General features: G+C 37.8%; 1 protein-coding gene across 1 annotated transcript in view; it reads left to right on the top strand.

Moving 5' to 3' along the window:
* The first annotated feature begins 115 nt into the window (after positions 1 to 115).
* TAB2 (TGF-beta activated kinase 1 (MAP3K7) binding protein 2) overlaps positions 116 to 25,903 on the top strand; it is a 62,667-nt gene continuing 36,879 nt past the window's right edge. Inside the window, exon 1 of the mRNA XM_008928382.3 lies at positions 116 to 237. The gene's annotated coding sequence lies outside the window, so the exon portion shown is untranslated. The remainder of the gene's footprint in view (positions 238 to 25,903) is intronic.

Raw genomic sequence — 25,903 nt, forward strand, 5'->3', positions numbered from 1 at the left:
TCCGAGGTGCGGTTCTTTGGTGCCCGGTGTCTTTGTGGGGGCTAGCTGGGCTCGATTCCATATATAGTATATTTGGGACGTCGGTTTCCATTGTTCGAGTCAGTTTAATTGTTGAGTAGACATTCTTGAAATGGTTCTGATAAGAGAGGTTTTGAAGAGAGGAGACACGTACTGTTTCTCGTTTTCTTCTCTTTTTCTGTTGTGTCCCTCTGAGAGACCTGGGAAGGCTGTGCGGAGGTGTGTAGTGCTTTGTCTCATTCATTGAAAGGCTCGTGCTAAAACTCTGAATGCTCAGCCCAGATGTAGCAAGGCCTTCAGGGCAGAAGCCTTGTGTTCTTTGTAATGTACCTGGTCTCTCAGCAGGGCCTGGTTTGTGCCCAGGACCTGTGGGTGTCCCTGTATTAGTGATAGTAGGTGCATACATTAAAAAAAGAATTCCAGAGGAATGCTTCTGAGCAAGGAGTGGGCTTCAAGTGTGTTTTTCTAGTCATTATAAGTTTAGGGTATTTGATATAGACTGACAAAAGCAGTTTCTGACATTCAGCAGTAGAATGCTGAAAACGGTGCTGCATATAGTTTTCAGTACTCTAATGTGTGTCTTCTGAATATCAGCAGAAGTCAGATAAAGTCGTTATCTTAGACTGTTCAGATTGGTTTGTATAATAATTTAGGCACTGAAATGGTACTACACATGTGCTGCTTTATAAGGAGGGCTAATGACACTAATAGCAACACCATTATATTCATGATTGGCCACGTGGTTTTTTGAAATTGAGAATAATTTTCAGCTTGGGTGCTGATTTCATACACATCATTCAATTATTTGTTCTTTATCTATTCTATTGTAATTGGGTTTTGTTAAACCCCAGAATTCTGATACCTGCTTTTGGTAAGAGGGAAGTTCCACTGACACATTAGGAGACGCATGTCATCAGCTTCAGTAAGTTCTGCTCTCCAATTTAAATGAAAGTTTCAGTCATCTGAGATTGTTATCCATATGTTAAACTTAGGGATGCTCAGCTGTAGATGGTACCTTGGCTTGCGCTGCAGCAGAACGGACACTGAGTTCAGTCTCAGTTTCTTTTAAAACCTGAGAAAATCCGTGTGGTTTTTCTCATGTTGCTTCACAGGAGAGCCTGGAAGGGGGAAGGGGAAAGGAAGGCAGTTGGCGGAGAACTCAGTCTGTGTCATTCCAATTTTGTGTTTGAGATGCTTGATAAAGCATCATCCATGTTTCATTACATGTGGGGGCAGTGCCATCTTGCTATGCTACACTACTCTTGCTTGTACCAGCTTTCCAAGACTGTGAAATGTAAACCATTTTCCTTCTCAACATAAGAGAAGTCCTAGGGTTCTGCTCTCTTCCTTTATATTTGCTGATACAATAATAGAATTCTTGAAAACGGGCCCTCTTCCTATGACAGTGTCCTGGTATAAACTTCTCTTTTCCAGCAGTGACAGAATGGAAGAAGATAGTGGTTTTCCTCACTTGATTTGAGTGCTGAGGTCGTATGTTGTTTTGTGATGGTCTTTGGCTTTATAGGTAACTGGTATGTTTTTCAAACCATGTAGAATTAAACCTGTCATCTGTTGAAGAGATTATTCTCAGCAAACTTGTATGTATGTTTTGGTTTTTTTGCTAGGCAGTTTAAAGAGCTGTTGGCAGACTATTTCTTTGTGAGAATATGCTTTGAAACATAAAACTAAGTTACTCTTCATCCTATTACGAAGTGCAGCCTCCTTATCATGATCTTCATGGCTGGAAGCACTGGAAGAAAAAAGGTTGGTCAGATGTGACCTTAAGTTTATGAAATGACTGTAAAATTAGGACTGCGGGATCAGGCTGATCTTTTCTGAACTGCTGCAAGCGGAATGCTGAATGATGTTGCTGTTGGTGCTTTTACAGGAAATAGAACAAAAATTCCAGTGATTCAGAACTGGATTTTTTTAAAGCTATACCCAAAACTCAAATATTTAAATGTTTGAAATGAAAGTTAACTTTTGTTACCACGAATGTATGCAGTAATTCAAGTTGGTTTGTTTTTTTTTTATTTTAATTCCATAGTAGGTTATCGCAGCTGGGCAAGTGAAGGCATTCTGTTTCAAACAAGAGAAATGCTGGTGGATGCTCTAAGACATCTTGAACCCTGCTTAGCAAACTGGTCTGGTTTGGATTCCACATATTTAAATGCAACTATGAAAGCACAAAAGCTGTCAGATTTACAATAGGATAATATTTTTTTGCAAACTCTTAATTGTAGTCAGGAGTTTCAGTATAATAGTTGTTTCAGTTTCACCCTCTTTTGAGAATGCTTACCAAAAAATCACCGACATAGTATTGATGCTTTCCCTGACAGAAGTTTTTGTAGACCTGTATTCTAATTATACTAAAATTAGGGATTTATTTTTATTGAACTGATGAGTAAGCTCAACTCTCATTCAAGGAAGTATTCCAAACACTGTGCAGATGTTTACTGAGTTTTCTAGTTTTGTCTTATGCTGCCTTTGGATTTTGGAGTTCCTTAATTGCTTGTAATCGGGTTCAAGTGAAACCAAGTGAAATAGCTTGACATAATTAAAGTTAAAAGATCTCTGATGTTTGTGTATAATATCCTGATATTCTTGGAACATATCTGTTGCTGAATGAATGGCATCACTCAGGATGTTCTTGTTGCCGTAGGTGCAATTAAGATGTCATTAAATAGTTAATATTTTTAGAATGTGTTAGATTATTTTTTTTGTTGGTTGCAAGAAGTTAAGCATAACTTGGTATGTGCTAAACAAATTGTAAGGTAATAGCTAGTCACAGAATTTAACCAGAAAAAGACTCTTTTGTGTAAAATATGCATTATATTCTTAGAAAATAGCTATGTGTAATCAATTTCTATAGCAATATGGAAATTGTGTAGCTCTTTCCTATTCTGAGCACAGATTAAGATCAGATTTCACTGTCTTTGATGTTGAGTGGTTTAAAACTCATTCAGATCCTGGTTGTACTATGAGCAGAATTTAATTTTTCTGTTATTTTAAAAATCTGTGTTTCAGAATGGATGTAAACCTTGTACTCCCTTTAGCATTTAGAAAAGCATTAGCTCGGGAACACCCAGTGGTAAAAGAAAATTGTAGGTTGTATATAGGAATTTTTAAAAAATAAAAAAGTCACCCAAGCAACCAGAATTGTGCACCTATTAGTCAGGATATTGTTAAGTTTGCTAGAATTTACCAAAACCAGGACAAAGCTAATATATATGCTCACTACTTTGACTGTCTTAAGCTAGATGAACACTTTAATGCAAAGCTTCTTAAGCTTGTTCCAAAATGAATCAAAGCTGGTGCTATGTGGTGCTGGCTGGTTGGTCTGCTGGGGCTGCCAGCGGAGAAGGCAGAATTCCACCTGCCTTTCCCCTCATCAAAAGCATGAATTCGAGTTTCTTTTTTCTGCAAAGCTGCTAGTTTTCACAAAATTTGTAGAACCCTCTTTATCTGTGAAACTTTTATGTGTCCTTTAAAATGCATTTGAAAATTATCAGAGAGGATGCAAATACTTATTAAAAGGACAAATAAAATACATAAATGCAATTTCTTTAAGAAACCTTAGTTAACTAGGCATGCTAGAAGATGAATTTTTGCAGTTTGGGAGTTCAGAATCAGCTGTCCTCACATGGATAAGATACTGAGATGCACTAATTTTCTGGGTTTGTTTTTTAAGAAATAGTTGCTTTTGGGGTTTGTATATCTGTGTAGTGTATAAACAGTCTTTAATTTGCCTTTCTGAAGTCACAGATCTTGAGTAATTATGTTTCCTTTGATCCTGTGTCTCAGTAAATTTTGAGCTCCTCCACTAATTTTCAGCAAAGAAATTAGCCAAGGGTCAAGGTCTCAAAGATTTTACATTTTAATAACGTTGAACAAAAGTTAAATTTGTTAAAGTTGATGACTTCATTAAGATCATCTCTTTAGGGGAAAGTTTTGCATGAATTTAGGAGCTACCTGTGTTTAGCTGCCAGTTGGCCCGCAGACAGTTGTCTATGGGGTAAAAACTAGGTGTGAAGTGCAGTACTCTTTTCTTCAGTCAGTAGTTAGAGGACAGGAGAGGTTAAGTATATTGTGGCTAATGCTTGAAAGAGAGTGGTTAGATAATATAGGCATCTGGGATAGAGGTGGAATGTGACTAATTGGAGCACGGAAGCATGTCTGAGACAGAGTGCAAATCTATGGGAAACGGGGCTTTGCTAGTTTTGCTGTTTATGGGACGATGCCTTTGAGAGGAAGGTAAGCAGCAGCTGCCAGTTTTGGTTTACTAAACAAAAATCATGTTAAAATAGGTTCTTAAGAAGATGAAGACAAAGAAAAATAGGGTGGAGGACAATATGTAAGGTACAAAGCAGATTGCTGGGCTGCTAAGGTTGTCTTATAACAGTGGTACACTTTTGACTACAGTGTAGCAACTGTTGTTGTGAGTGGCTGTGAGATGTTTGGTGACAGTGTTGGTTCCATGTGTACAGAGCCTCTTGAGCTGTGCCTGTATGTGTGTTTGTGTGGGTCTGATTCAGCAGGATTGCCTAGACCGATACAGGGCATGAAGCAGCACGGGGCAAGAATGTGCGAACTGCATAAGACATATCTGTTGTTCTCAAAATACGCTGTCAAAAGCATTATTTTGTTACATCATATATAATTGTAGTTTCTTTAGACAGTGTGACTTACAAGTTTGTTGCATGCTTACAGTGTAATGCAGTCATGTCTCTGTGGGCTGTTGCATGCAATGGCATATTTAACGTGCTCACAGGTCTAACTGATTTATCTGTGAAGGTGGGCCATGCTAGTATCAAATTATTTAGAAGCCTGAAATTACTTGTTTTTTATTATAGATTTATTATGGACTAAATATTTCATGGAGTTTTTTGAGTCTTGAAATAAGTATTTACCTGGTACATCTCTATTTTGTATGTAACACTAGTAGAAATGGATAAGAAATCCCTGGCAGACAGGAAATACTCCTAATACCTTTTAATTTTATTTGCTGCAGCCTGTCTTTATTGTTCAATAATATCTTGCTGTTATCAGGTATTTTCATAGATGACTTGTAGAAAGATCAAGCATAAATATGTCAAAGCTAGGGCTTTAGAATGCATTTTTTAAACGAAATTGAATTGTGTGTAAAAATCTCTTTGGTTGGTCCATCTGTTTATCACCGTTCTCAGGATGTCTTTTTCAACAGGGTAAAATAACTAAAGAAAAATACAGTAAGTTTCAGAATTTAACTATCCCACAAGACACCAGTACTTTTTACTGATCCAGTGCCTCAGAAGCTGTGACTAACATGTAGGTTCAGATAAGTCATTTGTTTTCCTGGAGCCGTTTGGGGTTTGGAAATCGATTTCTGCTTTATACTGAAGGCTAGAAATGCAGAATAGTCTTTTGCAGTCTAAGTCCTAAGCCTGATTTCCCCAGGTGGAAAAAATTAACCGTTTCACCTACATAGGGGGGGAAAAAAGACACAGTTAAAAAAAACGTTGTACAGTGTGGCCTGTAATTAAATCCTTTGTCAGTTCATGTTGCGTTTAAACTCTTAAGAAAAGCCTCTACCCCCTGTGTCTGTGCTATGCTATGTTTCTCTGTTTACAGTACTCTCGTGTCTTTTTACAGCATTTTTTTTCTGTTTGTTTTTTCTTTGCTTTTTGAGAAATCTGTCCCATGCAGAATTTATCTCCTCCAACCACTTTTTTACTGACACCCCATCATATTTGTAGGTGAGCTAGAAAAGAGGAAATCTGGTCCTTTGTACCCCCTTTTCACTCTCCCTTTGCCTTGCGTAGGCAGTATATGATCTATACTGTGCAACTGAAGCATTAGTTTCCCCTTGTTTAGACTTCTCTTTGTTGTTCCTTTGTTCTAATCTTTCTCAGAAACTTTTATTTCTTAAGAGACCCATTCAGCACTTGTCATTTCATTCTTGTTTTGTTTCTCCTTCAGAGTATCAATTGATAAGTTTACCCCTGCTCCATTTGGGCTTTCCTGAGCGAATGACAGGGGGGAAAAAAAAAGGGTCATGAGTTCTATACTTGGATTTTTTTCAATTCATTCAGCTGGTTCAAACTGCTACTTTCCATTTGTTGAACAAGTATTTGTTTTTTTTAAAGGGAATGGTAGGTTATCTTTCTTAAAGAGCCTTCTTAAGTCTAACAGGCTTAAGCCTGGGAGCAGACAATCTCCAGTTGCTCAGCAAAAGTATGCTTAAAAAGGCATTTATGTTGATAAGTACAAAGCAGTATGTTTCACATTGACTTATGAAGCTGTTTCAGTTAAAATATTTGGTGTCTTGCTCCTTTTTTTTTTTTTAATAGTACTCTTGTCTTTGGTAAATGGGGATGAGATTATTTTGTGTGTGTGTCCCAAACTCTGTATTTAAAACTGTCTTACTGGAATAATTGCCAATAACAGATTATGTTTTACCTATGCTTTGGTATTGGCTAGAGAGTTTGACTTGGATTAGGCCCTTTAGTGCAAGGCACAATATTTATTAAATAAGTCACTCCTAGAAGAGTTTACCGTCCTCTGAATAATAAAGTTGTTTACCTAGATGCATATATTGGATTAGACAAAGACATTTAGCAAAGTATGTTATCTTTCACCTATTATTCCTGTTAGTTCTCCAGTCATTTTAAATTGTTCCAGTCTTTTAAAATTAATTAAAACTGATTTTAGTAGCTGTAATTCATTTAGTGATGCCTTGACATGACTTTTAATATTTGCCTGAAATACATAAAAGAATTATGAAATTACTTGAGTTAGACACCAGCTTGTATGTGTTGGTAGCTGCTTATGGCAGAGGTAGGTGTATCATAGCTGGGAGTTGAAGGTTATCACAGTGGATTGTGTCTGATACACTCAGGACTTCAGTCAAAATGAGAACTTTTTTTTCTTTGTAAAATCAGTTGAATACAAGGAAAATTTAACCACTAACAGTTTTTTAAGAAATATAATTTACTTTGTAGTGTATCTGAGTTAGAACTTAGTATGAACATATGTGTAAAAGGGAGTGCTACAGAATTAGTTTTTGCTCCTGTACAAGAAGCACATTTTGATTTTCCTTTTCCATACCTAAAGTGCAATGCTTTTTGATTCCTCTTCCACAGTATCTGGTGAAGGAGAATAAAATAAATTGGAAGCAGCAGGAGAAAACTGTCATTTGGACTGTGGAAATTTCTGTTCTCTCCAGCCTCTTGTGTCTAGCAGGTGATGTGTTAAGCAGTAAGGGTCAGAGAAAATGCCCATTATTTGTTTCTTTTTTTCCCCTGCATGGTGCTGAAAACCCCTGTGGTTTCCAGACTGAAGGGAAAATATGATTTCTACCAGTAGTGCTTTCATACATACGCTGTGGAGGAAAAATACCAATTAGATAATGTGTTACCTTCACTATTCCGGTTGATAAAGGCCTTGTCAAAGCTGTGAAAGGTACGAACAAGGCTGCATCATTTTGAATGAATGAAAGTGTGTCATCCTTCCATAATGTAGCAGTCTGCATACAGAGGTTGCTAGTGTAGCTGCAGTTACATGTGCAGAAGGGTGTTTTTGTGGAAGAGCTTCCACATTGACTTGAGCGAGTAGTTTTGGTTTATTGGTACAAAAGTATGCCTTTGCTGCCGTGGAAAGGAATGCTCTAGCTATTTTGTTAGTATTTCTGCATAAATTAAATACTCTTGGAGGAATACAACAAAATGGCCTCAAGATAGCTGGTTTAAAGCAAAACATGGAAGAAGGCAAGTGTTTGTGAGCATCAGGGGCCAGTCTGATAGTTTGCTGTGACTGAACAGGGAAGATTCCTTTCACTGACATAAGCAGCTGGTCGTTCATACTAGTCTCATCTGTCTGTGAGCTGGGTCAGTCTAAGTACTGGGGGTTAGAGAACTACCCAGTTTGCTCTTTACCTGTGTTAGGTGATCTCATGGAGTGGAACTAAACCCTTGGTGCTGAGGAGCTCTTAGATCACTTTGGTAGTCTACTGTAACTTCACACTGATGGGATTGTTTTCCACATCAATGCTGGGGTATGGATTTACCATCCTTTCCCCTGAGTTCACTGATGTGATTTTAGTATGAGCCCATAAAGAGGTTTTCCTGCAGAACTAAGGTGTGGTGAAGAAACAGAAGAAATAAGAGTTAAGCTGGTATTGTTGGTGAAGAAAGCCCCTCATGGAACTGTAGACCTAGGAGAGGTGTTACCACAGACAAGCAGAAAGACCAGTTCAAGGATTCATCTCTACCCACTGTGGCACTGCATCTGTTCACAAGGTCAACTGAAACACTGAAATGGTGTGAATTACAAGCTAGCCCTTCAAAAAGTAGGACAGGAACTAGTTGAACTAACTTAACCACAGAATTCACTGATGTGGATTCTGCCACTATGTTAAATCTTCAGTAGTGACCTACATGAATGAAAGATGACAATGGTAATATTTCTTCTGTTCCATGGATGTAATCGAAGAGTCTTAAATGCAGTCTTCTCTTTGCCAGTAAGAATGGCTGTGTTTTTCTAAGGTGTTTAGTCTTAAAATGTTGTAGTCCAGTTTTGCGGTGGAGTAGGAAATTCAGGTCCTGTTTAAACTTGTGAAAACGTGGCTAATAGATAAGCATAAATGCCATGAGTTATGTAAACTGTGGAAGGAAAGACTGAGAGAATTGTATAGAAAAGAGGTGCTACACTTGTTGACACTTGAGGAAAGATGTGGTAAAAATGGGATAGCAAAACAGGTGTTTTGTAAAGATATTTTTTTCACCTGTGTACTAGAAGGGAGCATTATTTGAGGTGGCCCAGAGTTAGAGCCTTTCATAACCTTTAATGTTTGTAAGAGAAAACTAGTGAATCTGTTAAATTATTGTCTGCTATTCAGACTTGTTAATGAATATAAAGCTTCATTTAATGATGAGTGAATTAAAACTAATGTTTAGGTATTCTCTTTCTTTAAATCACAGAGTTTGGGTTTGGATGCACTTGGGAACACAACAGTAGTTGCTAATCTGGCCTGCATGTTCATTTTCTTGGTTGTGTTTATTATATTTGTTTTGCTTGATTTCTTGTGGGTTTAGGTTTCAAGGAGTTACACTGTGATAGTGTCTTCAAGTCAAAGTACCACCTAATGGTATTAGCAGAGTTGATGGAGCTACAGGCTTCCTTCCTGTTGAAACTGGCCAAAAGAATGGGCCAAACTGGAGTTTGTTTCTTCAGTGTAGAGCCAATGGCAACTCTCAGGAATGTTGTTTTCCACTCCCCATCAATGAGTGGGGAAGTTCTTGCCAATGCAAATGAGACTGAGACCTGCAACTTGCCTCAACATAATATAGTTTACACTAAAAAGAATACTTTAGCTAGAAAAATATTCAGTTACACTAGCATGGAATCTTGTTAATTAAAAAACAATTGTCTTCATGTTTGAAGTTTTCAAGAGTCTTGTAGTAAAATACTGTTTCAGCTTTGTCTGTGTGACTTCAAGCTGCTGCCGGTTTGTGATAAGAGCAAGTCGTCACTTTACACTGTCATATCAATGAACGCTGCAGAATGCCTACATTGACTGTGCAGACTGTCAAAATTTATTGATTTCCAAAGCACTTCCTCATTTCATGTTTTACTGTTGCAGGGCATCTTCTGTGACTCTTGTAGCTTTGTTTTCAGGTATACATGAGTTGACAAGGATTTTAAATTGATTTAGGAGAAGCCTAGTGGTGCAGCTTTGTTTGCCTTCTGAACTTAAGAATATATTGCCACTGCTTTATCATCCTTTCTGAACCTATTGTGAGAATTAAATTATGTAATTGGAAGGAATAGTACTTACTTTGCTATTCATTTATGGGGGAAAACTGTGGTGATATCACAAAATTAAAAGCATAAGAGATTTTTTTAATAGCCTTGTTCTTGCCACCTCCTGTGAAAAGTCCCCATCTGCATTTTTTAATTATACATGCTTGTAACCCATGGCTTAGTATTTTTGCAGGACAAGCGTTAGAAAATTGGGATGGTGAAAAACTGAATTCTTGTGAAATACAGAGTTCAATAGTTATGAATCCTTTGCCACTTTATCTGCATGACATTGTTCATCTTATCTTTCAAAAGTTGGTCTACTTCTATTAGCAGGCCTCTTACCTTTGTTGCAAATGCAAGAAATGTATTATTATGTCTAAGTCGTAAAGAGCTATCGAGACTAACAGAGTTACTTTTTCTCCATGGACTTGTTTAATATTTATTTTTATGAAATGGATTCCTGGCTCTCTTCAGTTTCCTGAAAATACGCAATATCTGGCTATATCTGTGGTTAGAAGATAAACACTGAGGCTTAACGATTCTTCTTAATTGTGTGTACTTTTTATATTTTCAGTGTTTAACTACAGTTGTAAAGAGAGAGAAAAAACACAGCTGATTTCTTAATAAAAAGCTGTAAGATGATATAATATCCAGAAAACACCATGGAAGGTCAAAATCTGAGTGGGAATTGTTTATTTCTGTGCTTTTACTCTGCTTCTCTCTGCACAGTTTCCAAGAGAGGGCCTGGAATGGGGATAATACAAGGACAAAATCTTAATTGAACATGTTCTGGATTTCTTTATGTGAATTTTAATCTTCCATAAGTCTTACTGCTGTTGTGGGAGTCTCTTTTCTTCCCGAGTGGTGTGACAAAGCGGACCTTACAAGGTTAGAAGCTCTTTACTCACCTGGTGCCATGAGGCATCTTTGCTATTCTTTCTCAACTTCCCTCTGTTGCTTTCCTGAGCTGTCTTTTTTGGAGAAAGTTACTTAAAATTTTTTCCTTATGAGTATCTGGTTGTTTTGTTAATCTGTATCTGGTGTCAGGGCCTTTGTAAGCATTTATAATGTAAGGTAGAAAAAGTAGAAGAAAGGTTAGTAGAAGAAAGGATTAGTGATCATCTTTTTAAAGGTTATGACAGCAGGAAGCAATAGGTATTGAGCAGCCATGAATACTGGAGGCATTTCAACTCTTAACTGCTTTCCTCTCCCTTTCCCTTGCTAATCTTTCCTTGAATCCTGTGTGGAATGAAGTGAAGAAAAAAGGAAGTGGTGGTATTAGTCCCTTACGTAACAGCAAGTGCAGTGATCGCATCTTTCTTTCCTTAACGAAAGGTTGGAGAGCAACTAGCATACTTCTCTTCCTTGAAGGCAATTCATAGTGAAACAGGGAGAAAATAGCAAATTCTAAAATTATGCGTTATCAGTTCCTAGGTGAGAAATCTGTTTTATTCCAGAAGAAAATAAATATGGCAAAATATTTGGGAGCTATATGAATAGCTGTTTAAACATCTGTCAGTTACTTTTCCCTCCTTGTGTATAAAATATGGTCTTGGAAGAAAAGCAGCAGGAAATCCAAGTTGTATTGGCACCAGCATGAGTATTTCTGTTTGACTCTTGCCTATCAACATCTGTTACCTCGTGTTGTTGTAGGGGCTTTTTCCAGGTTAATGGATGGATTTTTATTTTTCTCTACTACTATGGATGTGGCAGAAAATAAGTGGAAATTAGAGGCTTCCTCCCAAATGTTGCAGTGGTGGTCTTGTGTTTGTCCTTATATATGTTGGTTTGGGAACTAATAGAGAAGCAAGAGAAAACGACTAGTTTCTGTGGCCATGGTTCTCCTGTTCTTTCCCCCATTTTCCCGGCAGCTGTTCTGCCACTGTAGTTTCATGGGTGAAGGTAACTGCAGATACAAAGTTAGCCTGAAACTATGGCAGCCTGGCTGTGAGCCTTTTCCTACTATGGACACCCTTCATATCCAGGGGCCTCAATTCCCTTTCTAGAGAAGAGGATTGACAGAAAAAGGGACTTCTGTAGCTGTGTTAAATAGCTAAAGGTCTTTTCTTCCCTTCCTCTTGGTGGGAGGTTCTCTCTTGGGGTTGCTTTACCAGTCTTTCTGAAACCTCCACAGGCTCTCACTTCAGGTGCTGTCTTTTAGCACAGTTGTTTCCAATTTGCTGTGAACAACTCAAGGAAGTGGTTTGCTGTTATTAACCCTTTTTCATTCCTTCTGTAGAACATGTATATCTCCTTGTTCTTATCCTACAGGCCCACATTATTGCTTGTTTGTAACAGCTGCCAGAGGCAACCTTGTGTGGTTGGACTAGCTTTTAAACTTCCTAAATGTTTATTCTAGTGCTAAGGCAATGTAAAATCAGAAAAGTCTGTTTTAGTGTTGAGTACATCCTTGATTTATTTTTTTTCCCCCCTCCTCCAAGATTGTCCTTAGAAATGTTAAGAGTGTAATTCGTAAATCAGTGTAAATTGGCTCGTCTTTTTTCTCTGTGTTCACCCTGGCATTCATCTGGCTCAAAGCCAAACTAGCAGAAAATTAACAGAACCTTATCTCCTGCCCTGATTTTGCTCCATGAACTGGCTTGCTGGAGAATTAGCAAAGTGCCAGCATTGGCTTAGGTCATGGGAGGAAGAGGGGGAATGCATGCCTGGGAGCAGGAGGAATGAGAGTGGCAGTACTGAATTGTTTTGAAACTGCATTTTAAGGAGTGGCTGAAATACCCAGCCTTACTGTCATTGAGACATTATGAGTAAGTGATATATTGGTAAACAAGTCTTTATCATCTTGATTAAGATGATAAAGAAATTTTTTTTGCCGGTCTGGCTTTCAGTAGGTATTTACGCAAATGCTGGATTTACCAGTGACACCTCACTCATCAATTAAAGAAATTGTTTGAGTTTTGTAAAGAGTGGAAGAATGGAAAAGAAAATACTGAGCCAGCCCAGAAGTAAACGAAAGTATTCAGCCAGCCTAGAAGTAAAAGTGTATGTGTGACACAATCCCCTGTGCTCCTTGACCAGGAGAGAATAGCATGAGGGTTGCTGGGAAATTAAATCAAATCTCAGAGTTCGTGAAATAAACTGAGATGTCCTTCAAGGTATGAGTCACCTAGCATAAATGAGAAGGAAGTAGAAGTTGCCATGTAGTTACTTGGTTCATGATTAGGGAGCAGGAGGGAAGTTGGAGCCTATGGTACTTAGCTACTTAGTTATCTAACTACATGCCCACTGGCCCACTTGCTTCAGACCTTTCATTCTGCTTGCATCTGTTTCTGTGGGAAATAGGACCAGGAGCTTTCTAAACAATATCCAAGTGCCTGATAGGGGCCACACATTTTAGTCTTGACCAATTGTCAGTGACTGGTGATACTGTCATATTACTAAAGGGGGAAGTTCTGAAAGTGGTCAGTGTACTTCCAAGGAGTGGGTGGATTCTTTTCTTTGCTCATTAGCCACTTCCCACCAACCCACCTCTCAGCTGACTAAATTGCTATGGAATGGGAGTTAGCCTAAGAGATTTCACCTTTTCGGAGTCTGCAGGACAAGGTGTTAGTGGTCATGACTGAAGAGAGTGAGAAAATTGGGTTTAATGCTGCCTTGGGGCTTGTCCTACTGTGCCAGTTTCAAGTGTCATTACAAAAACTTTTTCAGTATGGCAAAATTAAAAAAGGAGAGTCTCCTTTTGGTTAGAAGCCTAGCAAAGAAAGTTCAAAGACTTTTATATACTAACTGTGTAGTCGTTTTCTGAGGAAAGTATGGGTAAAATGAAGTACAGCAGTGCACAAAACTGAAGATGTGTTCTCTTTGATCTTCGGACATATCTTTTAATTGTACATTCGGTTATTACTGTATCTTTAAGCTTGCTGTTGTCAAAAGATGACCTCTTTGAATAAACTCTTGCATGGAAATGTCTGCAAATCCTTAAAATAACCAAAAGTGTTTACCTCTGTTAGAACAAATATGCTTTATATTTCATTTAAACACGAGAAATATATGGCTGATTGCATTAGCCAGTCATTTTCTATGTCATTAAAACTTTTACCTTTGCAAAAGAAGTAATTATCCTTGACTTCTGCTTTTCAGCTTGATAAAAGTTTAAACTGTTACATGTGTAACAGCTTTGTGTGGTTTACTTTAATTGATGTGTGAAACTTTTTACTATACCAGTTGATATTTTCTGGGTTGAAGTAGTATGACCATTTTGTAGTGAAACATTTTAACTGAAGCTCTTGTTGAACAGAAGGAAATACGCTGTGTGTGAAGGGTGTAAAGACAAAGGCAGACTACTTTCCTTGAAAAACTGGGAAACCTAACTTTGTACCTGGATGTTCTCAACAAACTAGTTTTCCATTAGACTTAAACGATTAATTTAATCTCTTATGATTAGGTCCCGATCTTATGATGGTTCCAAATCAAGGTTCTTTTTTCATTTTTTTAAATGAGTGAAAGGAATTGCTAGTTTCTTGACACTTGTATTTTAACTCTCTTTTTTTAAAGAAGATGGTCACAGATGTTCATAAGGGAGAGGTTTTTTAATTTCTTCCCTTTTTCTTCAGCAGTGATGCTGTGTATATTTGCTCTGTTAAGGGACCATGATAATAGTTTTCAGGTATTTGGTTTTTACCTTTTATGTCATGCAGAGAGAACAGACATTTGCTTGTATTGGTATTTGAACAACAGAGAGTCTGTGTGTGGGAGGGGGGAAGTCTTCTCTGATAATCTGTTCTGAGATGTTTACTTCTCTTTTTTTGGTCAGAATCATGTTTATTTACTTTTTTCCCTTGACAAAAAGAGGTACTTTTTTGTTGTTATTATCCCTGCAAGTTAAATGCATTGTCCAGCTTCGTGTAGGTAGCGATTTTCTTTTTGCAGCTCAGTCACATCTTTCTTGGACTGAGAGAATGAAATTTAAAGTGTTGGAAATTGCTGGGATTAGAGGGGGAGAACCTGAGCTTTGAGTCTTAAAATCATGCTACTGTCTTATGTATTAAGGTAGATAGAAGTTTTACCAGAGCAGCCAGTAAAACTATCTTTCAAGAGCAGATGCAGTTTCCAAGAACTGGATCAGCAAGTCATTGCAGGTAGACATTTGGGCTTCTATATTGAGAATGTTGTAGTTCTAAACAGTGCTTGGTAGGATTTGTATCAATAGCACATAAGTTAAAAGAACACTGCAGAGGGTTAGACGTTCTAGTAGGCATTATTGACTCACCTGTCCCTTCCAAAGAGCTGCAGATTAAACTGGGTATTTGCTGTGTGAGGTTTTTTCCACAGTAATGGGGTTTTTTTCTACAGTAATGGGTTTTTTTCTCAAGACCTTTCTCTTCCTTTCTTCATTTACCTGAGTGTTCTACAAGGGAATCTGCACTGTCCTCCTTAAATACCTGTTTTTAACCTTTTCTTCCAGTGTACAGTGACAGACCTGTTTCAAACTAGATCTTTAGCTGGTTTTGTCTTGCTGATTGTGGCAAGTGGAATTTTTATTATGATTGGAAAGTGAAATTTCTTATTGTGATTGCTCTTTAACAGATGAGAGATTAGAGAAAAAGGGGTGTAGGGTAGTTGAAGTGTTGGTTTCTGAATATATTTTTTGTTTACTGGGAGGATGCACATGAAGAGACGACAGGAACAAGTAGCAAAAGAAACACTCTGTCTGCTCCAGTGGTTTTGCAATGAGCTGCATGATACTTGGTGGTGCTTGAGCCCTAGCTCCTGAAGTTAGAATTTGAATGTTCTTAAAATAGAAGCTTCTGTCCTTTGAAGCTGAAGAACATAATCTGCATATATAAAAATTCAAGGTTAAAAATTTGGGGGAAGAGTCTTGTTAAAAACAAATAAAGAACAACAACCAAACCCCCAACAAACCGACCAAAAAAACCAAAATCCCTCCTAACCCACACCCCCCCCCGAGTACCCAGAGCTTTCTAGATTAATTTTGACTGCTTCTATTGTTTTCCCTATTTTTAATCTTTGAAACTGATGAATGTGGGTGATGTTGAAATGAAAGAGGAAAATAAGAGAGAAATGAGGACAGGGTTCCAGGAGTAGGAAAAGTTCATTCCAAGTCCTTCAGTCAGATAAAATTATCAGGTGTCATTAGCAATGAATGTGAAACTGAAAGTCTGTGCTGAGTTTATAACTGCTCAGAGTCCAAGCCTTCTAGACTGGTTTTAATGTTTTACCTGCCGTGCTCTCAGGGAGAAACTGTGGAGCCTAGTGTTTTCACATATACCTTAGAATTTCCCAAAACTTAGCCTCTAATACTTAGTCTGCTCCATTAAAGGGTGTAACCTGCTGGTTATCTGGAAATAAAACAAAGTGAAAGAGAGAAAAAGGAAATTTTATTGATAAGAATTCCTTTCTCCTTTCTTTCTTGCCTGAAGTCTTTCAGAAAACCAAAGCCCATTTTTATGTGGTCGTTTGTATTGATGACTGTTTCTTACTTTTGAAACTGGAATTGCAACCACTTGTAGTCAGCTTCATGCAGATGACTACAACTAATGTAAAATTACATTTGTTGTAAAGTTAAAAATGTAAAACTGTCCAATTGAAAATTGGGTGTTCTGAAGGGTTTTCATAATTGAGCGATAAAATAGAGATCTAAGCAAACGCATGTTGAAACCGTTATTTTTGTGAATTTCCAGATACTTGTACAGCTCAGTTACTTGATGTACTTTGTTCATGCTTCGTACCTTGCTGCACTTGCAACTTTGGTGGGCTTAATTCCAATTTTAAAGAACCTAGTGGAAAGATGAATTGGTATTCAGAGATTACTTTCCTGTTCTTTTACCAAAATGATGGGTACTAGCCCAGTTGCTAACAATGACATAGTTTGTCTTAACTCCTCAGAGATTCACTGAAAGCTTGAAATCAAATATATATAATCTTTACTGTGTGTTAATTCAGTACTTCAGACTATATTTTAATTACTAAGTGATGCAAGACCAGGAGTTCTAGAAGGTACCCGAAGTCAGCTAAGAGTTTTATTTTCAAAGGCACAGTGTCTTTAAGCATGCACGTAAAAGTGGTAGACTTGAGAACCAACTTTTCATGGTTGCTGTAACCAATATTGATATGGTTAGTTTTGTTAATGGTAACAGTAGGTTACTTTGTTTATAACTAGCACGATGCTGTTTGACTGTTAGCTCTAGTGTTCAGCAATCATTCTCCTTGTTCCTGTAACTGGAAATTAAACAGTGCTAATCTAACAGTTCCCTTCTGTTAAAAAATGACATGTATCTTCTCCTACATGTGGGCTTGTCTTGGCACTTCTTAGGTCCCTCTTCTATGCAACTCAGTTTGCTAAAGACAGAATCAGGCTCCCCCTTATGCACCAGAAAATCACTTTCTGCTGATGTAGCAAATGGCATTTCTTCTTTTGAGTATCCAGTGAGCAGAAGACCCAGAGAAAAGTTTCGGGATTGGTGAAAGGAGAGTAAGAGCTCTTCTGGCAGGTAGCAGCAGCAACCTGTTGAGCTGGGCTGTATTGGAGGGGTGAGGGCATGGAAAAATGAGGACAGGTATATGATAAACAGATGATGAAAGTTCACTGATGGTAACTTGCTGGCTTTTAGTAAATAATATCTTGTTAAAGGATTTATCTCATAACTTTGACTTCAAAAGAAGTTGTGATACAGGACACTTACCAAAAGAGCTCTGCGGTGGTATTTAGAAAGGAACCCTTCTGAGTGACAGCAAGCTGCTCGTTTGCTCAGCTACCCATTGTAGGATCTTCTGAGAAGGTACATCTGTGTTACTGCAGTGGTATGGTAAGACTTATGTAAGAGACAATATGCATTTTTAAATAATGCAGTTTACTTTTTGTGCATAAACAGGTAGTAGTTGTGTTGGGTGATGTATTTGGGCACATCAAAATTCATGTCTCTTTATCACAGTTGTGTAAGACCAGTTAAGGTGCTAGAACAAGTACCTAAATAAAATTGTATGTTTGTGGGCTACAGTTTGACCATGAGTTTGTCAGAATTAAAACCCTAACAGTAGTATAGTGAAACCTGACCCCTGAAGAGGTGTGTTCAAACCAGATGAGAAGCCGGACTGCTGTTACAGGACTTCAGTCTGCTGTTTCCTTTACAGTATAGGCTACTACAGAGTTATACTGCAGGACGATCATTTGAGGTCTTTTGGTCAAGGTCTGAGAAATACAGTGCTTATCATTATTTTGTGCCTCTTAATTGCTGAAAAAGTACACACTTCTGCCTAGTGTTTTTGTCTGAATGGATTTGGAAGCGCACAGCCTTAACCCCTGGGAGGGGACAAGCAATAGGACAAGAGGCAGTGGGCAGAAACAGATGCACAGAAAGTTCCACCTGAACATGAGAAAGAACTCTTTTACTGTGCAGGTGACCAAGCACTGGAACAGATTATCCAGAGAGGTTGTGGAGTCTCCCTCACTGGAGATATTCAAGAACTGTCAGGACACAATTCTGTATTGTGTGCTTTAGGACGACCCTGCTTGAGCTGGGAGGTTGAACCAGATGTGCTGTGGTCCCTTTTGACCATCCTGTATAAGTTGTATTTAAGAGAGACAGGCTTAATTAAGCCTGTGTCAGTGTTTCACACTAAATTCATCCCTGCCTGAGGTTTTTTTTTTTTAAAAAAGTAGTCCAGGCTTTCATGTATTATTGGTACTGGTTTGGCATGTTGTGGTATCTGTTGGAAGGTAAATAAGGAATCAAAGTACTAAACAAGATCTGCTACTCATGTCCCAGCTCAAGAAATACCTTTTGCTCACCAGTGACTGAAAAGACTACAGCGTATACTTGGCATCAAAAATTCTTCTGAATCAATATTATAAGGCTCATTCTTTAGTTACAGTATTCCTTATTTAAAATTCTAAACTGTACTTTGAATTAAATCTGATGATAAACATATGAAGTTAACAGGTGAAGAAAAATGCATTTATTCCTTATTCTCAAAGTTGATAGTGTTAAAAATGTCTCATGAATTCTTTGAAGCAAATTCATAGCAAGAAACTACAGAAGTTGGACTTAGCTGCTTGATATATTTTCAACTTAAAAACTTGAAAAGATACATTTATTCACTTTTCTGATATGTGTTCAGAAACTTGCCTAAATGTGAAGCATGTATGTGTAAATAAGGTATGAACTTAAATAAAAGACTGTTACCAAAATTAGTGGGGTTTTTTCCCTGTAAGAAAAAGTAAAAATAGACTTTATTTCGGATATTAGCTGCAATCCTCTTAAAAACAGTGCTGTAGCCAAAAGGAGGTAGAAGATTATGTGCCAGGGATGCTGCTTTTATATGCTTTTGAAGGTGTGTGCCCCCTGTGTCTTGCATGCCATACTAATATGATATAAACCAGCTTCTGTGTCGAAGCTTTGTCCACGCAGTTGTAAACTTGAGTAATTTGTGTGCCAGTAGCTCTTGTCCCCAAGATAGAAAGTGCTTGTATCAGTGGAGTGCAACCAGCAAGGGTTCATATCTTTTCCTGGCCCTGTAGAGATCTCTATGCAGAAGGAGTAAAGTAGATCAGTAACAGAAAGGATTGTCTATAGCTGCTGAAGGTTAAAATCCTATCAGGGAGGTAGGGTGTAGCCCTTACACAAATAAGAGAGCTAGTATTGTGAGACAGATTACGTGTTTTTAGTCTGGTTACTTTTTCAGGGCATAGAAAATGTGCTTACATATAAAGGTGCTGTAAACTGTTGTTACTGTCTTAGCTTACAGTTTATTTTCCCCTTCTTATGCATTGCCTAGGATTTGTTAAAAGAACAAATGCAGTAGGATCTTGCCCATTTGTCTGAAGGGCAGACATCCTGTGTCAGGTTTTGTGCATGAACTACTGAAAGAAACAGTAAATGATAAAATACACTTGTTGAACAAACAGAAAATTATAATGGGGGAGAGGGGTGGGAAGTGGGGGAGGTTTAAAGCTTCTGTTTTAAAAAATAACAGTTTCTAAGGGAATTTCTTATAGCCCTTGCATAGTATTTCCTGAAAAGTGGGTGGAAGCCTCCTGTGCTTTTTTTTTTTTTTTTTACGTGCTTGTGAGGTAGTAGTATTCTCTTTTATTCTGCAGTATTTGGATAATGCACTGTATCAGGGAATGCCAAAAGATTGAAAGACCCAAGAGTGTAGCTTCATGAGCATTTCTTTCCATGTCAGCACTGGCATGGGCTGCCCTGACCTTAGCTTCTTATTCCTGCCTTACCCCTTACTTGTACTGGTTTAACTAGTTAATGTGCCAGGTGGCTATGCAGCAAAGCAGATTGTGGAATTTACCATCAGAAAAATATTATTTTTAACCTGGATCAATTCCCTGACTGGCCTCACTGCTCAGCTGCACAAACAGTTGTGCCAGCACAGCTGAGGAATGAACTGCTTAAGCTGGTACTGCAGTGGAAAAAGTGTTGTGAAACTATAGCTTAATCTGTGTGTTCTAGGTACAGTTGTACTATGCTGGCAAAATATTCCTCACACAGATACAGCTTTTATCAGCACAGTTTGATTGTGGAATGGAGAAAAGGATAATTGCGGGTTTTGCTCTGATACTTTCATGTTGTCAAAATATATAAGGTATATGTACAACACATCTGACAGTTCTGTATAATAACTACTGTTCTTTACATAAACTGATTTCAACTGCTATGGATCATTAGAAAATTAAAGACCTATAAAATCAAGATATCATCTGTTTATTTGTGCTGTCTACTTGCAATACATGTAATGTTGAGATAGTTGCTTCCTTTAATCACATCACTGTTCCTGCAGATGATGAAAGATTATTAGCAACCTTTATTTTAGAAGGTGAGGGCACCAGAAAGTCTAACAAGAAGTGAAATTCACAGTTTTTTAGTAGATATGATAAGAAGATCCTCTGAAGAAGATGTTTAAGATTTCAGGAGATAATATGCAATTTCTTAAGAACTCCTTCTTGTATAGCTATGAGTCCCCTCGGGATAGAAAGAATCATTCATTCTTTGTCCTGAAACTTTGACTCTCCAATTGCTTGTCAAATGTCTGGCATGTAGGCAGTTATATTCTTTAATTTCTTTTCTGATTTAGGTGTCACTTAGCTTCAGTTCTCAATCTCATGTTTTAAATGGACAGGGGGGGAGGCAAGTATTCTCCCTTACTTGGACTTTGAATGTTGATATGTTTGAATTTATTATGCTTTGCTTTTAAATTTTGTAATTCTACATATTGGTACTTATGGTATAGAGTGATGAATAATACAGAGCTGATACTGCATTTCTTTGTATTCAGATACCATTCAGCTGATATGAGCTTTCTTCAGTCGTGTGCCTAATAGTGTATTTCTAGGATTTTCAAAAAAATGCTGCACTATTTCATATTTTTTACTCTCTGGTTGGTAAATATCTAAACTTTCATGTGGCTGTAAAGCAGTATAATTTATTTCCTTTGGTAACTAGTGTTTGGAATGCCTCCTACCCAATTCAGCTTCTAGTGTCTGTCTGGAAGGGACTTTAATACATGCACAATGAGAAGTCTTAAGTTTTGAAACAAACTAGTGTTCTAAACACTTTTATTAAGCGTTACCATATAATGTTGAAGTCAAACAATTACAAATTGATTGAGAAATATAATGTATGTTACAGTAGAAATTTGTGCTTCTCTTACTCCTTTCAAGTTCACTGTCCCTATGGCAACAGCTGGAAAGAGCTTTTTCTAATTATGCAAAGTTTAAGGTTTCATTAAAATGGAGGGGTTAAAAAAAGCAGCTCCTAAATTTCTACATTTTGTGGCTTGGAAAGGAAACACAAATCTGTTCTTTGTAGACTGTTTTTTGCTGACTGTTTGTAGCTGTCCTAAGCACTGAAGAGAAATTTTAATATAAGGGTAAGTTTACTGGATCTGCACAAGAGTGAAATTGTTAAAAAGACTGATATTTTAGAAAATTATGCAATAGTTTAGAAGCTATAAAGACAACTCTAACAATTTCTTCTAAAGTTGGACAAAGGAATATGGGCAATGCATTTCACTGCAATAGTAGTTTCCTTTGCTTTTGAATCTATAAGAAACATATTTCTAATATCCAGTGTTGCTTATAATGGAGTTTTCTTTATAGAATCCTAAGTTATGGGAAGAACTGGGTTTTGTCTCTTACAATATAAATTGGGATACAAGGAATACTTTTCTTAAAAGGCATGTTACATATATTGTTGTAGAGTTTAAGTAATTGTTAGTTTTTACTATGAAATGTTATAATGAGTAGAATGTATTTTATTCTACTCTTATACATATTAATTTTACTATTAGCCTTGGCATAGGAGCATTTCACCATTCTTCATTCTGTATTCATATAACTGAAATGGCAGTTTTCACTACAGAATTTCTCAGTTTAGACTATGTTGGTTTGTTTTGTTCCTGAATGATAGGAGGCCTCTCAGGTTGGTGGTGTTGATATTGGCATTTAGTTTTTATTTGCCTGGAGCCATCAATCCTGCTAGGACTCACTACTGGTAAAAAGGGATTGATTTTTGCTGTAGCTGAAACAAGCAAGTTTCAGAATATTTCAGAAGATGCTTTACCATTGTGAACTTAAATGGCTGTAGATTTTTGAGTTCTAATTTATTTATGGTAACCTGTGTTGCATTGTGACAAATCCAGTGGATTCTGCGGAAGACTTACTTTACGTTTTGCTTACTTCATTCCTTGCATGCTTTCTGTGCCATGTCACTAAGCCTCTCTCATAGGACTGAAATTAGTCATATATTCTAAACCTATCTAACTCTCATTAAGAGAGCATAGTATGGTCAAAATTCGTGCTGCAATGTCTTGAAAATTTATCCAGGTGTGATTTAGTTACTTACTGTTACACACTGAACTGCTCTATCTGTCCCCAGTGTCTCCCAGTGAAACGGTTGAATTGTCTTGGTCAGTGTCATTAGAACTGCTACATAATAATAGGGGGTGAGAGGCCTCATCATCCACAGACTGAGACAGGTTTCAGGGATACCTGGAATTTTAGACTGATTCCCTCAGTGACCCAATCACTGAGTGAACTGCTTTTTTAAGACTTGTGTAAGGGTACCCTGACAGCATCACAGTAAGGATGTAACATTTCCTGTGGTAGACTACTGACTTTTTTACAGCTTGAACATAGCTTTAAGGCTAAGGTAGAAAGACATTTAAACTCTTGTTCTGAGGACTTCTTGTGTAATGACCAAAAGTGATTGCATGTCTGTCTTGAGACTAATCAGTAGGCATTCTGGAAGATCTGTAGGATAAGAGGAAGCCACAGCATTTCAAAATATTTTTAATCGGGTTTTTTTCCACAGAAGGAATTAACTATACCACCTCATTTTAAATAACTAACCATTCATTTGCAACATGGTGGTAACTTTTATTTCATGGAAAGTATAGCAGTTTCCATTCCTTACTGGAAAGAAGCGGCTCTTTAGGGCAGTGTGGGGGAAAATGGAGTTTATAAAGTCCATCTGAAACCATTTGGTTTTGGTTTTTATTTTTTCCTTAGTTTCATAATGACTGGTGCCAGTAGCAACTCACAGTAGCCCTTTTTGATACCTATATGCTTTTCCATTTACAAGGATTACTGTTCTTTTACCCAGTAGATGGCCATCCTGCATTTATCTAGAAAGTCAGAGCAAGACCTACCAGCTGCAATGACATGGGACAATGTGGAGCATGACAATTTTTTCTAAACTTCAATATATGATATTGAAAAAGGTTTTCCACTGTCTGTACTGGCATCAAAACTTTCCTGCTGTGAAAATAATATTTGCAGTTGCTTTGATTTTTAGCAGTGAAAAGTTTGGCATTTTAAAATTTTAGTTTCAAATATTTAAATGAGTTCTTTTTGATGTCTAAAGAGGACATATGCCTGGGCTAGAAAGAAGTAAGTCTTATTCAAATGGAACTAAATTCCACTGAAACATGTAAGCATCTAGCTAGTGAAGAGGGATCTAAAGGTCTGGAAAAAACTGTTGGAACTCACAGTAGCTGCTGATCAAGGATTTACATAGAGCCCAACAGTAGTAGACAAATAAACGAGTAAACTTGGCACAGTGGTTTGAATTTAATTTGGACTGGGTCACAAATTGCATTGAGGCCTATATTTTTTCCTGTAGCTCTTCCTCATACCTTATTCAGCCCCATAACTTTTCATTTATCTCTGTGTGTTTTTCCCTTCGATTCATAAGTAGGTAGCTACCAAACTGAATGGTTTTCTCCAGGTTCTGCAGAAGAGGAGGATGCATGTGTTACACATGTAAAAGTGGAGAAGTATTTAATTATTTGTTTAGATACATAGCTTTACTTAATTTAGAATACAGTTGCTGATGCAAAAGCACTGTAAAAGCATCAAGTGAATTAACTTGTTTTAAAAAAGCAGATTTGATATGGCAGCTGTGAATCTAAATGGATTTCAAAGTACTTCTCAATGTGTCATCTCCTCAAAGGATAGGAAAAAGGGCTTTTCAGACTGAGCACGAGAGTACAGCCAGCTTACTATAGGATGTGGTTATTCCTTCTCTTCAGTACCTGTGGGTGTGCATCTGACAGTCTTGAGCCTGCCATTGCAAGAAATGCTGACAAACTGAAGTTCAGCTGAGGGAACTGAAATGGTTAGTGATGTAAGTGGAGAGGCTGAGGAAACTCGGTGTGTTTAATGTGGGGAAGAGAGGTCTAAAGATGGATTAATGCACAGTTGGAATTACACGCAAGATGGGGGAGGAATGCTTTTCTCAGATGGCAAACAAAATGACAAGAGATAAGTCATAGGTTGCAACAAGGGAAATGCTAATTGGATATAAAGAACAAGTTCTTCTTAGTGGGGCTGATTAAACAGTGGAGGAGGTTTTCCAGAAATGTAGTGGAATCTCCATCCTTGGGGTTTTTCAGAATTTGGTTGGACAAGGCCTGGTGTACCTGGTTTAAACCTGAGTTTAGTCCTGCTTTGAATAGCTGTTTAGAGCTGTTGACCTCTGAGTCCCTTGCAATCTAAATTTTTCAGTAATTCTATGAAGACAGAGTTGTTTTTTATTGCAGACTATTCAAGAGTTGTAGGCCCAAGTTTAGAAAACATTATAGATCCAACCCTGTTTTATCAGGGATGCTGCTGGAAGTGCTTTGAGACAGAGCAGCCTTAGATTATATTGTTCCAGTCTGTTTGATGTTGCATAAATTGAGACTAGCGCTTCCTAGAATATACTTTTATGTGTTTCTTAGAAATGCTTTTGATTTGGTTGTTTTAGGCAGTCACTGCTCTTATGTACCTATTCTAGCTGTAGAATTGGCTTAATGTGTGATCCAATAGGAGTGTAATAGGAGGGGAATATACAAATGATGCAGTCATACCACTGATCCAATGCTGGCTGCTAAAATAACATAACACATGGCTCATAACTCACTGCTAAAATTCAGCTTTTGGTCTAGCCATGCTTACAGGATCTGTAATTCAGATTCTTAATTACAGTTCTTGGAAAGCGGGCATAATTTATGTCAACCTGTTTCATTGTTCCTCTCAGTTTAGCAGTAAAGTCTTTGATTTCAGAATAACGCAGTTTCAGACTTCTTGCACAGTAGGATCTTCCAGTCCCCTGGATATGATACAGGTGAATGTACCTGAGATGATTTGAGTTTATGCAGCACTTCATTGCTGCTGAAATGTGAGGAGTATCCAACAAAAAAGAAAGGTATTATCTTCTAGTCAGTCAATCATTTGAATTTGACCCAGAGAAGAGGTGGACAAATACCATGACCAGAACAAGAAAGATGTCAGAATTGCAGTGTCTAGGAGCAGAGTGGAGAGAGAATGCAAGATACGCTCTCTTACTGAAGATTTTGATCTTTTCAGCTTTCTTATGTAGTTTCACCCATCAGCATATTTGCAGATGACACTAAGTTGGGGGGGAGTGTTGATCAGCTGGAAGGCAGGAGGGCTCTGCAGAGGGACCTGGACAAGCTGGAGGGTTGAGCTGATTCCAGTGGGATGAGGTTCAACAAGGCCAAGTGCCGGGTCCTGCACTTTGACCACAACAACCCTCTACAGCTGGGGACAGCTACAGGGGGGACAGAGTGGCTGGAGAGCAGCCAGGCAGAAAGGGACCTGGAAGTTTGGATT

The sequence above is a fragment of the Manacus vitellinus genome, unplaced genomic scaffold (assembly GCF_001715985.3).
Source record: "Manacus vitellinus isolate BGI_N305 unplaced genomic scaffold, ASM171598v3 scaffold_4_pilon, whole genome shotgun sequence".
Lineage (NCBI taxonomy): Eukaryota > Metazoa > Chordata > Aves > Passeriformes > Pipridae > Manacus > Manacus vitellinus.